This window comes from Ursus americanus, chromosome 20 (genome assembly GCF_024610735.1).
Source record: "Ursus americanus isolate L20-20 chromosome 20, mUrsAme1.1.p, whole genome shotgun sequence".
Taxonomy (NCBI): Eukaryota; Metazoa; Chordata; class Mammalia; order Carnivora; family Ursidae; genus Ursus; species Ursus americanus.
In genome coordinates, this window is record NC_142146.1 from 28,256,252 (window position 1) to 28,272,129 (window position 15,878).

The following is a 15,878-nucleotide window of genomic DNA, read 5'->3' on the forward strand; positions in this document are numbered from 1 at the left end:
AAAACAAAACAAAAAGCTACCATGTGATCCAGCAATCCCACTTCTGAGTATATACCCAATAGAAATGAAATCAGGATCTCAAAGAGATAGCTGCACTCCCATATTCACTGAAGTATTATTCACCATAGACAAGATATAGAAACAACCTAAATATCCATAAACAAATGAATGGATAAAGAACTATGGTGTACTATACAACCGAATATTATACAGCCATGAAAAAGAAGGAAATTATGCCATTTGTGACAATATTGATAGACCTTGAAGGCATTATGCTAAATGAAATAAGTCGGAAAAAGACTAGTACTGTCTTATATCACTTATTTGTGGGGTCTAACGAAGCTGAACTCCTAAAAAAAAAAAAAAGAGTATGGGGTGTTTACCAGGGGTGGGGCGATAGGGGAAGTAGGCACGTGTTGGTCAAAGGATACACACTCTTGGTTATAAGATGAACAAGTTTTGGGAAGCTAATGTACAGTACGGTGATTCAATACTGTATTATGTACTAGAAGTTAAGAGAATAGATATTAAATTTTTTTACCACAAAAGAAATGGTATTTACACAAGGTGATGGAGGTGTTAGCTGACATCACAGAGCTATTCATTTAGAATATGTATCAAATTGGGGCGCCTGGGTGGCTCAGTCGGTTACCCATCCAACTCTTGATTTCAGCTCAGGTCATGAACTAAGGGCCCTAAGATCCAGCCCTGTGGCAGGGTCCACACTCAGCAGGGAGTCTGCTTCTTTCCTGCTGCCCCTTCCCCTGCACACATGCATGTACATGCCCACATGCTCTTTTTCTCTAAAATAAATAAATCTTAAAAAAAAAGAATATGTATCAAATCATCACCTTAAACTTACACAATGTTGTATGTCAAATATACCTCAATAAAGCTGGACATAAAGAAAAAACTCACAGTGAATAAATTTGTTAAATATATATTCCATGATTTTACCTGTCTTTACACCTCTACACTTAAAGGGCATTTTTGTCATGGACTTACTACCTTTCGTCTGAGTACTTTATTTGTGGTACTACTTGATGAGGTTGTGGGATATGTTTAGGTTCCGGTGGGGTGGAGTCCAGAGCCGATGACCAAGAAAGAATTCTTGAGATGTCTTTGGTGCAAAATGGTGGTTTATTAAAGCACGGGGACAGGACCCGTGGGCAGAAAGAGCCGCTCCGGGGTCATGAGGAGTGGCCCATTATATACCCTCAAGTTGGGAGGAGGTTAGGATAGCGTAAATCTCTAAGGAATTTTGGAAGCAAGGTTTCCAGGACCTTGAGGGGGCTAGCTATTGGTGGGAAAAGGTCATTTATTACCATCTAATAAAACCTTAGTCATGAGACCCTTCAGATGTATATCGGTGGGCCATATGCTTGGGGGATGATTGCCAATGGGTATTTGGGGGTGGGGGGGTTTAGAGATAAAGGAAGTTTCCAAAGGCAATTTATACATTAAAGTAGACTTACAGGATCTTGGGGGAGGGGGTGCTCAGGCTAGGACTGCCTTTTGCCCTTAGCAAAGTATTAACATCCAGGCAGTTGAGTTCCTAGAGGAATGTCACTCTGCCTGTTTCAAGGACTTGTCAACGGGCTGTAGGTGGTAAGGAAATTTCAAAATTTTTCCTCTGCCTTTGTTTCCCACATCACTACTTGTTAGACTATTGGTCTTAAAAAATGTTTTTGTTAGGTTTTGACCATCCTCTCCCTCCTCTTTAAATCGAAGCTCAAAGGAAATCAACAATTTTAATGTTGGGCATGAAGAGATATAATTTCCTTAAGAACCCTAGGACAACTCTTGTCTTTTATTAAGTATCATACATCCTACATAAGCCTGGCTTTGCTGCTCTTCGTTTTTCCTATTGGTCATTCACTAAGCATGAAAAGACATCTAATTTTAAAGAGCCAGCTCTCTAATAAAGATGAAACTGGCAGTTTCCCCCCTCCTCTCCACAGTATGCCCTGCTGGCTGCACACAGAGCAATTACAACTCACCAGTCAGCCCTTTCCCAGGCGATAGCATCAGCAATTTAGCTCAGGGCTGCTTTTTTGATGAACAATAGTAGAAATAATGGCCTAATTCACTTAAAAAACCAAAAAACAAAATAAAAAAACTATCCCTGTTTTTTCTCCAAAACACTATTAACCCAAGTCCTTCCTAAATAAACCAAAGCCACCCCATTATGCATTTTAACACTATGATGATTTTTAACAATATCAAAGTGAAAGATATTCATTAGAAAAATATTTAAAACTGAAAAATTAATGTGAGCTCAGAGGATAACACATTCTGATCTAATTTCCTATGCTTTAAATATATTTTCAAGTTCTTTTATGGATCCCAGGAGAGTCACCTTTGTCTTTCAGTGCTAGTCCTAACACAATTTGACATCTCCTCAAGCCTTTAATGTAATTTGAAGGAAGATGCTTGAAATACCGTTACTTCAGGGAACAGAGCAGCCATGTTGATTTCAATGTCAAGAGCAATGAATTCTTATCTCATTCCTTAGAATGCATTTCTAAACTTCTCTGGGGTTCACTTTATTTTCCCACCCCCATCCATCTGAAATAATCATATTAAAGAAAATAGAAAAAACATCTTTTAATATTTTCTCCTAATTAAAAGAGCAACTATAGAGATTTATGCAATAGAAAACCCCTTTTCACCCTGGGGGCTGGGGAAAGGGTGAAAAGATCTTTATGAACAGAATTCCACTAGAGGGCAGTGCATCCCAGTGGAGGATCGCGGCCAACGTCCGCAGAATGTTGGGTTGGTGAGGATTGGGTAGCAAACACGAAAAATGCTTGTGATATAATGTTAAGTGAAAAAAAATTAGAACCCAGATTCTCTGTAAAAGATATGCATGTTTGTGGACAAGAATCTCATGGTAGTTAAGAATTTAATCTTGGTCTTAGTCGTTCTTAGTCAGATCTTGGATTCATCCCTATCTCCACCACTCACTGGCTACTGTCCTTGAATCAGTTGCTTAAAAGCCTCTGAGCCTCAGTTTCTTTGTCTGCAAAATGGAGACAATTACAGATGTCACATAGGCTGTTGTGAGCATTAAAAGGAATCCCATATGTAAAATGTCCGGTGTAGTGCCAAGCACATAGTATTGCTCAGCAAAAAATAGCAGGATGATGATGATAATGACAAACAAAACAAAACAAAACAAAACAAAACAAAACAAAACAAAAAAACCTAAAAAGGAGCGTAGGAAAATTAGAATAATTTAAATTATTGGACTAGTCATTTGTAGATTTGTTAAATCATTTTCTCGTTGAAATTTACATTGGAGAGTTTGTGGTAAAATGTATTTTTAACTGGCTTTTAATGAAATTCTCTTTCATAAGTGTTCTGGTTTTTTTGTAGTACCTCATCTTCAGCACTTTTAAACTTCAGAGAGAAAAATTTTCAAGTTGCTACAAAATGTTATTTTTGTCATGTTAATATCTAGAATGTCATTATCACATTTGTTCTTTATTTTCATTTCCTAACTGAATAATCTGTCAACATGCCAAGAAAAAATGGAATATATAAGTAATTTGTCGTTTAATATTTTAAAATATTAAATTTAAATGTTTTAAATTTAAATTTATTCCTCATGAGCTATGTAGCCTCAGGCATGGATTATATAGTATATTTCTCTTAGAACTCTCAGTATAAAAAAAGTTTTATCTGATGAAAAATAGAAATAGTTAATAAATTGTTACATATGCCAATTGCCATTACAAAATGATTTTTAAATATGAGTTCCAGTATTCATCTAGGAGTTCCTTTGCAAAGTAACTGTGTATTACGGAGGCAAACAAGGCAGAGTGACTTAAGGCTAAAATATTCCATCACTGACAATGAAAGGTCATTCAGAAATAAAGATTTAATGCCACTGAAATGATAGTGTGAGTCAAACTGGAAATATTTAATTTATAAAACTTTGATTTATATTGTTCACTCTGTTCTTAGCCTTTTAAAAGTAGCTGACTCACCACTCATCATGCGAAAAGGATCAAAAAAGCCAGCCCTGGGCAATAGCTGCTATCTCAGGCATTTGCCTGAATTATAACCAGCAGGCCTACATCATGACCACCACCAATGTCACCAAGATGACCACCGACTCCACCATCGCCATTACTTCCTCTGCCTTGATCACTATACACTTTTTTCATTTCCCTACCTAGCTGATCCTACCTGGTCAGTTAATAGAGGAGAAGAAAATTGCTTAGGGATTTCCTGTACCTTATTGTATTGTGACCTCAGGTGCAAATGAGAATACATTCTTACAAAATTAAAGGTGGCAGGTACATCCCACCATGTCTAAACCAGGGAAGATTCTTGGAACATCAGGTCACGATGACTACTAGGAAATATCTTCAGACCAGGAAGCTCGGTGACTGCCCTCCCACCCACCTGCCAATCACAAGGGTGCTCTGATGGATCCCAAGGCAAGTTCTCATCAGTAGTGTGTACTTTAGAAAACAGGGCTTCCATAAGTATCAAAATGAACGTGAAAATCAGTGTGTATAAAATATGACAGCAGCTTCAATTTAATTACCCTTTGATCCCTGCCCTTCCAGGCCCGTGGATGACCTGGTTTGCAAGAACGTTAATATGCTGAATTACGGGATTCTGTTCAACATTCTGGATCTGACAGTTATCATATACAATGGCTCCTAAACCCGGCTGATAATAAGAACCGCGTGAGAAAGGTTAATTTTTTTGTTTTTGTAAAACAATTCCAGAGACTTCCAATTCTATAAATTTTACAAGCTCCCCCAGGTGATCTGATGATTCTCTAGGCTTGAGAACCACAGGACAGAGATGATAATCTCATCTTTTCACCAATCCTGGCACCACGAAACTCCCTGATCTGAGTATACTTCAGCTGATGACAATAGGCCTGCTGTGGGGCCAGACCATTAAATAGGTCCTGGAGGGTCTGAGGTTGAATCCTTGGCTTCTCCCTGCTCAGCTATGGCCCCATGAGGCAGAAAACTCAATCTAAACCAGATGATGGGGCACCTGGCTGGCTCAGTCGGAAAAGCATGCAACTCTTGATCTTGGGGCTGTGAGTTTGAACACTGGGTGTAGAGATTACTAAAAAAAAATTTTAACAAGTGAATAAATACATACATACATACATACATACATACATACAATAGATGACACTGTGAGCCCACCAGGCCCTGGGACATTGTTGGCGCAAGAACTCTTTAGTCATCCAGCTACAATTTTCAGCTGACCAAGAAGATGCTATAGGTCTTATTAGAGCTCCAGAGCTCTGCTAAGGAGGCCCAAGGTCAAGGCGTCAAAAGGTCTCTAGGACTATCTGCTCTGCGTCAGAGCCTGGAAGACTCTCACCCACAAACCACCTTAGATGACTCCATCTAAAACTATAACCATTGGGGCACCTGACTGGCTCAGTTGGTGGAATGTGCAACCTTTGATCTCCAGGTCATAGGTTTGAGCCCCATGTTGGGTGTAGATATTACTTTAAAAAATAAAAAATAAATAAAATAATAAAAAACAATAACCATAATCATCAGAGACCTTAAGAGTTCAGAATAGGCTAAGGTGATGTGAAGATCTAATACATCCTTTTCCAACTCTGAATCTTTTTTTTTTTTTTAGATTTTATTTATTTATTTGACAGAGAGAGAGAGAGATAGCACAAGCAGGGGAAGTGGGAGAAGCAGACGTCCTGACAAGCAGGAAGCCCGATGTGGGGCTCAATGTGGGGCTTGATCCCAGGACCCTGGGATCATGACCTGAGCTGAAGGCAGATGCTTAACCGACTGAGCCCCCAACTCTAAATCTAAATGGGAACATTCTGGCAATGGACTTCATTTCAGACTGCTCCCCTCCCCCAAGCAAAAACACTACCCTATTTGTGACTATCCTAATTAAAAATTAAAAAAAAGGTATGTTCCCTCTCCACCACTGCCCTCCTCCAACATATGTACCAGCTACTGCCTCTTTGATCATCGAAGAAATCATGTCTCTCCATAGAATAGCCAACCACACAATCTCTAACTCTAGTAGCTTCTCTGTATTTTTATTTTGTAGAATGCTACTCAAAGATCTCCCCCCCCCCAAATTCCATCTGCCTTCCCTGCCTTCCTAGACCATTTATCTAATAGAGCACACAATTTGGGTTCAGAGATTCTCCACCTCTGTAGCTGCTGAGACAGCACTCCTAACTGTTACAGGCGGATCTAGTTAACATAACAATTCCATATAATTCCCAGCAACCTCTACCCAGAACTTACCTTCAACAACAATTAGGAGCCAGTCTGTACCGGCTATGACTATAACCAGACTAAAGACTAGAGGACCTCTGCTACAAACACTTCTGGAAAACAGAAATAGTCTGCCCCATCCCCTGTATTCCAGCATGCCTCTTCCATGCACCTCTACCACGTGCTGGCCCCCAAGCTCCCATCCCCTGCTTCATACCCCACTGCCCAGCCTCAGTGAACCAAGACTGACAAGATGTAGCGGGCTTCCAAGGACATCAAAGCTTGATCCAGTGCTTGGTTCGCTAGGAAGAGAGTGGATGAAAGAACAATGATGAAGTTCAGCTTCTCACCTTGGAAACAGATGATAACAGACCACAGAAAGCCAAATGAACAGAGGAAATAAAAGGAAACACACCCCACACTGTCCCTTTAAGTGTGTTGACTCGCCTGTGCGTTGCTGTAGAGAGGACAAAGGAAAACATGGAACTGGGAACAGCATAATACCCCCTCACCTTCCTGCTCATGGCATTCAGGTAGATCTTTCTCTTTGCTTTGGATTCTTATTCAAAGACAGTAAGTACCATACCATGTCCTTCCATTGTCCCCTACCACACACACACACACACACACACACACACACACACACACACACACACCCCTTCACCTGTCAGGTCATAGAGACTTAAAAAGCCTGAGCTGGCTTCTCTCTTCACTCCTAACCTTTTCCACTAAAGTAGAAAACTGAAAATATAGAATTTTAAAACTATTCTTAGTGTGTGAGCAAGAGTCTTCCTGTCCTGTTCAATACCTTAGATTCAGGATAACTTTTGCCATGTCTGACTGTGGATTCCAGGAAAGACCTACACTACAAAGAAGCTCATTTCCTCATGTCCAAGAAGGCTAAGCTTTCTCATGGCAGCAATTAACATCCATCTGTGTTCGTCTATTAATGTGAATCCAGAGTGTAGGTAAGGACTTGGCAGAGTGACAGAGGATATCTTTGTCTAGGGGTAAAAGTAATTTATTAAGATGATAGAAAGGGAGACAGACAGGTGTTCTTTGAATTAATGGTAAGAAAGCCGTCTAGTGGTTTTATTTAGTAGTATTGTTTTAAAAGTGCTGGTTTGGGAAGTTTCTAATTTTTCAGAGAACGACCTTTGCATTTAGCCTCAAATCCTGAAGTAGAAGGTAACCTTATGAGAAGCTTTCAAAGACTTCTGAGTTTCGTGCCTGGGTTTAATTCTTTCTTGCAGTTGTGAACTTTAACAAAGTTACACGAGTGCTATGGCCCTGCTGGCTACTGCCAGCAAACAGCCCACTGCTGTGCAGACTGAGAAATCATTCCTGATCTGGCCAAAACTCTCACCACGCTTTACAGTCATTGATCCATGGAAAGCAAATTAATAGCACAAGTAAGAAGGCAAGGCACACAATGTGGGTTATTTGCCAAGTGGCCACAGCTCCGGCAGGCATGCATTTGGTGATAGATGTCAGTTCTGGACATGCTTTTAGCATTTAAATCTGGCCCGTTAATCCAGTAGCTGGGACATCAAGCGACTCTCCTTTTGGGCCACTCTCCACATTGGAACATCACAGTTTGGTCACCTTCCCCCAGAATCCCTCTTTAAGCCCTTGGATAAGATGGTGCAATTTTATATCAAAGCCATGAAACACAATTTCCACAGGACACATTTCACATAATACAGGCAACTTGGGTGTTTTACTGTCTAAATATGGCCCAACGGAAATGAGACTCTTAAGATTTTTAAATTTTAGGACATACTAGCAAAAATTGTGCTCAGGATGAGAATACCCACATGAACTAGAATAAAACAGAAAAATAACCAGGGAACTAGACTTACGAGATGGCAAATTAGGTGACATCTGTTCAACTTGGCAGGGCTCCTTGAAGTAACTTTACACTATCCCAAGGCTGGCAGGTGGCACAGCCAAAGAGGCTCATTGATTAAATGACCCTAAATCACCAGCCCGATCTTGGACAATAAGCCGCCTCTTGTTTCTTTGGGTTGTACCCCAACTCCACTGATTATTGCCAGATAGGCCTTGGCCCTGCCTTGAACCCTGCTTTCACAATCCTGGCCATGACTTTGGATCCTCCCAATGACTACCTTGCCATCTCTGACTGGCAATGAAGCCACAGACTACCTGGTTCAAACACCCTCCTACCTTGACTATGTTCCCAGGCTTCTCCTTCCAATAGCACCTTTAACCATGGAGCTCCCTGCTGGCTCAGCCCACCAGCAGCTACCTGTGGGATTTGAAAGGCACTAGGGAAGTCTCCTCCTCATTCCTTGCTTCTCTATAGAAGCTTTCCTAACATGTTCATGTAGAATTAGCAACTCCTTCCTTTATGCTCCCACTGTACCCCTGTTGTAAAATTTTTTAAATTAATTGATTTACTTATGTGGCTATTTCCCCTACTCAACTTCTTTTTTTTTAACTTTATTTTTAGAGAGAGAGTGTGTGTGTGTGTGCAAGTAGGGAGAGAGGGACAGAGGGAGAGGGACAGAGAGAATCCCAAGCAGGCTCCAAGCCCAGGGTAGAGCCCTAGGTGGGGCTCAGTCTCAGGACCCTGAGAACATGACCTGAGTCAAAATCAGGAGTCAGATGCCTAAACGACTGAGCCACCCAGGCGTCCCTCCCCTGTTCAACTTCTTACTGGCTGATACTAAGTATCGTTTTACTTTTTAATTTCCCCATTGCCTGGTCCATCATAAGTCATAATAAATGCTTGATGAATGAAGAATAGATGAATGAATGAATGAATGAATGAATGAATGAAAGTTTTCACAACACAATTATCTTTTCCCCAACACCAAGCCGAAATTCTGTTAGCACTTGAATCATTTTCACTTAAATCACTCTAAAGTTACTGCTATGTCTATCATTCATGGAAAATATCACATCTACTTATAAGAATGTCATATGAACTTTCAAAGTTCTCAACCCAAGAAAGAACAGTGAGTTTATGTAGTATATTTTTACTTATGTGGTTTTTTGCGATGATTAATTACAACTGACATTGAGGACCTACTGTGCCCCGGGCACTGTTCTTAGTACTTACATATATTAACTCCATAAATCATTACTACAACACTATGAAGTAGGTACTATTGTTAGCTTGAAGAAATGAAATGTAGGATGGTTCAGAAACTTTTCAAGTTGATAAAGCTACTAAGTGACAGAACCAGCAATCAAACTAGTCGCTGATTCCAGAGCCCCACTCTCCCCCACAACATTGTCCACCTCTGGGAATAATCTGTTCATCTACCCAAAGCACCAGACAATGAAGACATACTTTCAAAGATGAAAGAGAGAAGTGGAGACACTGAAAATCAAAGTTACGGAGTGCGAAGGCAAGCCCGAAGTCTAAATGTGTAAGCCCAGGCAGATGCCAATGTCTCTGTTCTCTTTCTTTTTTATGTCTACCCTTGAGTTTGTTTTATTTTTCTTCTTTAGTCTAGTTGATCTGCCTTATATTATTCTCTTGGATGCCTGACACAAGAAATGCACAGGAGAATGGGAAGGCACCTAGATTTAAGGTAAAAACTGGGGAGAAGGCTACTGAGGACCGTCAGTGTGTAGTACTTCCTGTTGCTGACTGTCCCCATCAGAGTCACCACCCTCTGACGTTTTCAAGAGCGCTGCCCTACAACTCACAGAAAAAAAAAAAGAATGGTCAACAAATATATGAAAACATATTCAACTTCATTAGTAATCAGGCAAATAACAATTAAAGCATCAATGAGGTACTATTTCATATCCATCACATTGACAAAAATTTAAGTCCGATAACACTAACTATGGGGAAATAGGAACTTTCGACCCCTGCTGATGAGCATATAAGTTAATATAACCACATCAGAGAGTAATTTGGCAGTATCCAGTGAAGTTGAAGATTTATGATACGCTGCGCCCCCAGAAGTTCTGCTTCTACGTATATCCTGAGATAACCTCTCTCACATGCATATTCAAGGATGTTATTGTGTTGCAATAGGGAAAAATGGGAAACATAGTGTACATTACTAAGAGAATACATAAATATATTCGTGTATATTCAAATGATGGACTACTATGTACCATTGAAGACAAAAAACTTGATACATCAATATGGACAGATTCCCAAATCAAAATGTTCAGTGAGAAAAGCAAGTTAGTGGACGAGATGCCATACAGCATGATCCCATTTAGATACACTTTGAAAACATACAGTTCTAAGTATTTTTCATAGATACGTACATATAGAACATAAGCCTAAAAATATGCCAGGGAGAATCCATCAACATCGGAGTGGTGGTTGCTTCTACAATGAGAGAGGTCAACGGGGCTAGTGTAGAGAACAAAGAGGACCATATGCTTAATATTTTCCTTCTTTTTAAAAACAGTCTAAAGCAAATATGACAAAATAAAAAAATCTGTGAATTGTAGATAGTCACAGATGTTTGTAATGTTACCCTTTTTTGTTTTTCTGTGTGTTTAGAATATGTCACTGAAAAAAATCAAACATTTCCCTATACTAAGCAGTTTCAAAGGGGTTAAACACAGAGTCTAGTAAGAGGAGCTGCAGTTAAGGGCAAAGAGGCTTGAGGACAAACAGACCCAGACAGCGCCAGTGCTCTGGAGACTGAATTATTGCCAACGCTCAGCTATGCACCAGCTAGAGGAGAGGGCGGTTCCTCTTCAAGGCCAGTCATGGTTATTTCCAAGCAAGAAAGATAGCTTGGACCTGCCAGTCAGCCTTTTATTTCTCTTAAAGTCAGGTAGAGTTTCTATGATTCACATTCTAATAGTGCTTGTCTTTGGTAAATCTTGCCAAATCTTGCATGGGACTAACAATATTAAAGAAAATTCAACTTCCAGTGAAATACAGTAGGCACAGACAATGCAACGAAATTTCTTAAGTAAGCCAAATGAAATCCTTTTGGTGCAAAATCCTTATTTCCTTTGTGGTCTTTTCTTACATCCAGATTCTTGTTGCTAACAGACTTCAAAAATATATCTTTTGAGGACTTGGGAGCCAACTTGAAGAGTTGTTCCAAAGATGAGACAATTTTAGGATAAATAAGGGTAGTATCTATGGGAGGTCTGAACACATCAATAATGTTTAAATTCGTGAGTTCATTATCACATACTTACGTGCGTGCATGCACACACGCACACGGAGCTAGCTGGTCACCTTGGAGATGCTATTCATTCTGAAAACTAGTAAGTGAAAGGAAAGAATTCTTTACGCCATCTTTCCTATATGAACTATATACCGCGTAATCAAATAACAGATGAGGTAAAATGATTTCCAACAAATAAATGAAGAAGAAATGTGAGGATAGGAATATTACTTTTTCCTACCCCTAAGGATGAAATCATCTGAACAGGAAGCATCTATAGTGGCTCAGGACATAAAAGACAATAGGACATTATGTGCCTCCCAATGAAGAATATACCACCAACTATGAAATGATCTTACTAAAACAAATCTGAGTCTGACTAAGCCTCAAGATCCTAATACCTACATTTTAGGAATAACAGAGGGCAGAGGAACATGTTTGAAAGGGAGTATAACCAGCAAATCCAGGCTGTGGGCAGCTATAGGAGTGATCACCATGTTTCTAGAACAAATAAGCAAAGAGAAAAACAAGAGAGGTGAAGAGGAAACCTGTTAATTAAAAGACTCAAAGAGCAAGGCTTAAGACAAAAACAGGCAAAACTATAGAATTCAGTTTCAAGTCTAGCACCTTGGGTTATAAAATTGTAAGGAAAAATGAGGAAGCAAATATCACAAAGTCAAGATAGTGCTTAGTCTTGAGGGAAGGATGAGCTGAGACTGGGACAAAACATGTGCAGGAGAAAGTCTCTGTCTTCTGATATGAATGGTGATTTCGAAGCTGTTAGCCTTATAATTCACTAAGCTGTATGAACCATTGGTTAAAGACACAAAGCCTGTAGAATATAAACATTGCAATATAACAAGGTGGTGGGGTGAAAAAGCTATAATACTAATTTGCCTCATGTAGAACTTCAATAGATCTGTAAATTGCATGAGTCTTATCAAAAGCTTTGAAGGCACATCAAGTAATTATAAAAACTGTTAAAAAGAGGGAGTATAGTGGCAATTATTTTCCCTTTGGCTGGAATGTAATTTAATTCAGTGGGTGCACATACTGTGAATGCTTGCCATGTGTTATTTACCAAGAGAAGTCTAAAACCTTGTCTCCTGTCCTGTCATTAAGAAATAAAACATTAAAAGATAAACACAAATCTGTTGATATCTTAAGCCGCAAAAATACAAGAATTCCGCACATCAGGTCATGAAAAGAACTTGATCTCTTTCTGATGCCATAGGACAAAATTAAATTTCACTTTCACACTTTAGTATATACTTAGCCTCAAAGCTAAACACTGTATATAATATGTCACATCCTAATTTATTAGTTGACAAATCATACCTATTACAGAACTAAAAGTAAATTAAACAGCATGCATTCATTTTTAATTTGGGAATAGTCAAGATTTGTCTCCATATATTACTGACATCAAGGAGTGTATTTAAAATAAACTCTGTAATACAATAGTTATATATTTTTGCTTTAGTTCACTCAATTATGGTATAGCATAAAAATGACTTTAAAAGTCCAGAAAGGATTTGCAAGGTTATATATTTCTATGAAAGGGTTTCAGAATTTCATTTTTAAAGGAAGAGGTAGGAAGAACCTGGCAAATGCTGGTCTATAGAATAATAACTCCTCTCTTAACTTGTATAGAGAATCTTTCATAATCTGATCCCACCTGCCCTTTCTCTTCTTCCTATTCCACCTATTCTATCCCCACAAATTTCTTGGGCCCTAAAACCTCTCTTACACTAAATGTCATACTATTTTCCAAAACTGCCCAATCTCTCCACAGCTCTTTCATTTGCATATGCTCTTTCCTGACATTTTTCTCTAATTCCAACTATCAACCTCCTATTCATATATTGGGTCCCTGTGCAAATGCCTGCTTTTCCTGTTTTTGCCTGACGGAGTGAGTCAATCTCTCCTCTGTGGTCCCTCAACCCGTGTCTTGACTTCTGTTACTACAAATATAGCACCATATTGTAATTTATCAATTGGAACATCTGCCTCCACCCAGGGTTGTCAGGTAAAACACAGGGTGCCAAGTTAAATTTGAATTTCAGCTAAGCAACAAATAATTTTCAGTAGAAGCATATCCCATGCAATATTTGGGACATACTTATGCTAAAAAATTTTATTTGTTGTTTGTCTGGAATTCAAATTTAACTGGGCTCTCTATATTTTTATGTGCTGAGTCTGGCAACCCTAGTCTCTACCATAAGATCATAAGCAACTTAAACTATGTTTTCTTATGATGCCATTTTGGGGTGTGTGTGTATGTCTATGTGTGTGTACACATTTATGATTATCTACATTCTAGAAGGATACAAAGGAAACTACTAATAATGGTTATCACTGAGAAGAAGTCTTGAGCTTGGAGAAGCAGTGACTTTTTCTTCTGTACTATTTAACTTTCTATCATTAACATATATTCTTTTTAAAGATTTATTTATTTATTTGACAGAGAGAGTGAGCACAAGCAAGGGGAGCAGCAGGCAGAGGAAGAGGAAGAAACAGGCTGAGTAGGGACCCCGATGCGGGACCCAATCCCAGGACCCTGGGATCATGACCTGAGCCGAAGGCATATGCTTAACTGACTGAGCCACCCAGGTGCCCCTATCATTAACATATATTAATATTGCAATAAGAATTCATTTTTAAAAAAAGATCATAAGCAACTCGAGAGTAGGAATAATTATTCTCCTTTATATCCGCATAACGGTTGGCATATTTCCATCGTTTTCAGCAAATGTGAGTTGAATAAATGACGATTGAAGTGGGACTCTTATGAGAGCACTTTGTGAAATCTACACTGCTGTTTGTTCAGCAAATACCTATCGAGCACTTACAGTGGCCCAGGCACTGTTCTAGCAGCAGCAATAAAGCAGTTTAAATATGCACCAACAATCTAATATTGCAGTTTTTAAATAATGCTTCCGGGGCGCTCAACTAATGGATTGTCAGGAGGTTGAACGGTTGTATCCAGTCCTTGATAGTATGGTTTCATTTTCCTTGTTGACGGTGAACCAGGCAAAGACCCACTCACTCTTGTGGCATTTACATCCTGGTGGAGATAGATGTAAAAATGACAGAAAGTAAACAAACATATAAATAAGATAATTGCAGATAGTTATAAAAGTGTTCTAAAAACAACCCAACGGTAAGGCGATGAAGAGTGAAGGCGTCTCTGAGGAGGTGTTACTTGAGATGAGATCTCACTGATGAGACGAGTCAGTCTGTGACAATCTGGGGAAAGAACTTCAAAGCAAATGCAAAGCAAAACAATGCCAGTGAGGAGGAGCAAGCTCGTAGCATTAGAGAAATAGGAAAAAGACCGCAAATGGCAAATGGAAACAGTGCCAAAGCTTGGAAAAAGACGACACACTCGTATGAGAACATGCTATCGGCAGCATGCAAATGTAAATGAAGACCGCAGTCAGACAGCGCTCCACATCCCCTAGAGTAACAAACATTTTTCAATCTGGGGGTGACCTTGAGCCTTCAGAAGGGCGATGGTGAGTCTCTGGAGGCCTTGTGTCCTGTGCAGTGCGTGAGGTGACCGCGTTCAGTTTCCATGCATCCCGGCAGCCAGACCTGCTCATGTCTCAGCATTTCTCCACCACCAACCCACCCCAGGAGGGTGTAGGACACAGCACATGCACCATCACCAAACCAGCGCTCTGCTTCTAAGGCTGCCTCTCTCCACCGGACTGGTGAGAGGGTGGTCAGTGTTTTGCTCTTGGGCCTGATGCCACCTGCTTATTTGAATCCTGGCTTTGCGATGGGTGACTGCCCGCTGAAGCCCTCCCTCTCCACGGTCTGGACCTTGGACAAATGGTTACTATGTTTAAGGGGACGCTTTGCAGAAAGCTGTCAGGGCAGGTGTTTGGCACTCTGGCTTTCACCCTCGCTGGGCTGTGTTATTTCAACTATCATGATGCGGGTGGCCGCAAAGCTGTTGCCATGCTCTGGAAGTTCTGCCCTTTTGTACTTAAAACCTTTTGAGAATGGATTATACACCTCTTTGCCTCTGCTCTGTCATGCTGTTCCACTCACAATAAGGAGGAAACAGCAGATAAGCGCACGGATAAGACAGACCTCTTCTAATCACCTGGTTATGTCTTAGAATTTGGTCTTTGAGGAAAAGGTTCTAGAGGAATTGTCTCCAAGAAATTTGGAGACTGAGTTCCTTATTCTGGTGAGTTTATGGGCTTGCATCCCAGCTTCTCACAAAGCTCACAGTATAACCAAACATTATATATGAGCTTTGCCTTTTAGTTTATCAAATTCTTGATGGAAATTCGGCTTTATTACTATCAATACTTGATCAAACTTCTTTATTTGTCCTGGGAATAATGGAGAAAGGGAAAGACTGTTAATTCACAAGTAAAGACTTTGCAGAAAATCAGTCAGTATTTAATTTTTGAAAACTTATCTCTCTATTTCGTCGATACCTGTTACTGACGGTTACATGTCTTAGGGAAACTAAAATTAGGAAATACTGATA

General features: G+C 39.8%; 1 long non-coding RNA gene and 1 pseudogene across 1 annotated transcript in view; one reads left to right on the forward strand and one right to left on the reverse strand.

Moving 5' to 3' along the window:
* LOC148108397 (uncharacterized) overlaps positions 1-15,878 on the reverse strand; it is a 122,203-nt gene that overhangs the window by 19,149 nt on the left and 87,176 nt on the right. The gene's annotated exons all lie outside the window — the stretch shown is intronic.
* On the forward strand, positions 14,884-15,376 carry LOC148108398 (succinate dehydrogenase [ubiquinone] cytochrome b small subunit, mitochondrial pseudogene; annotated as a pseudogene).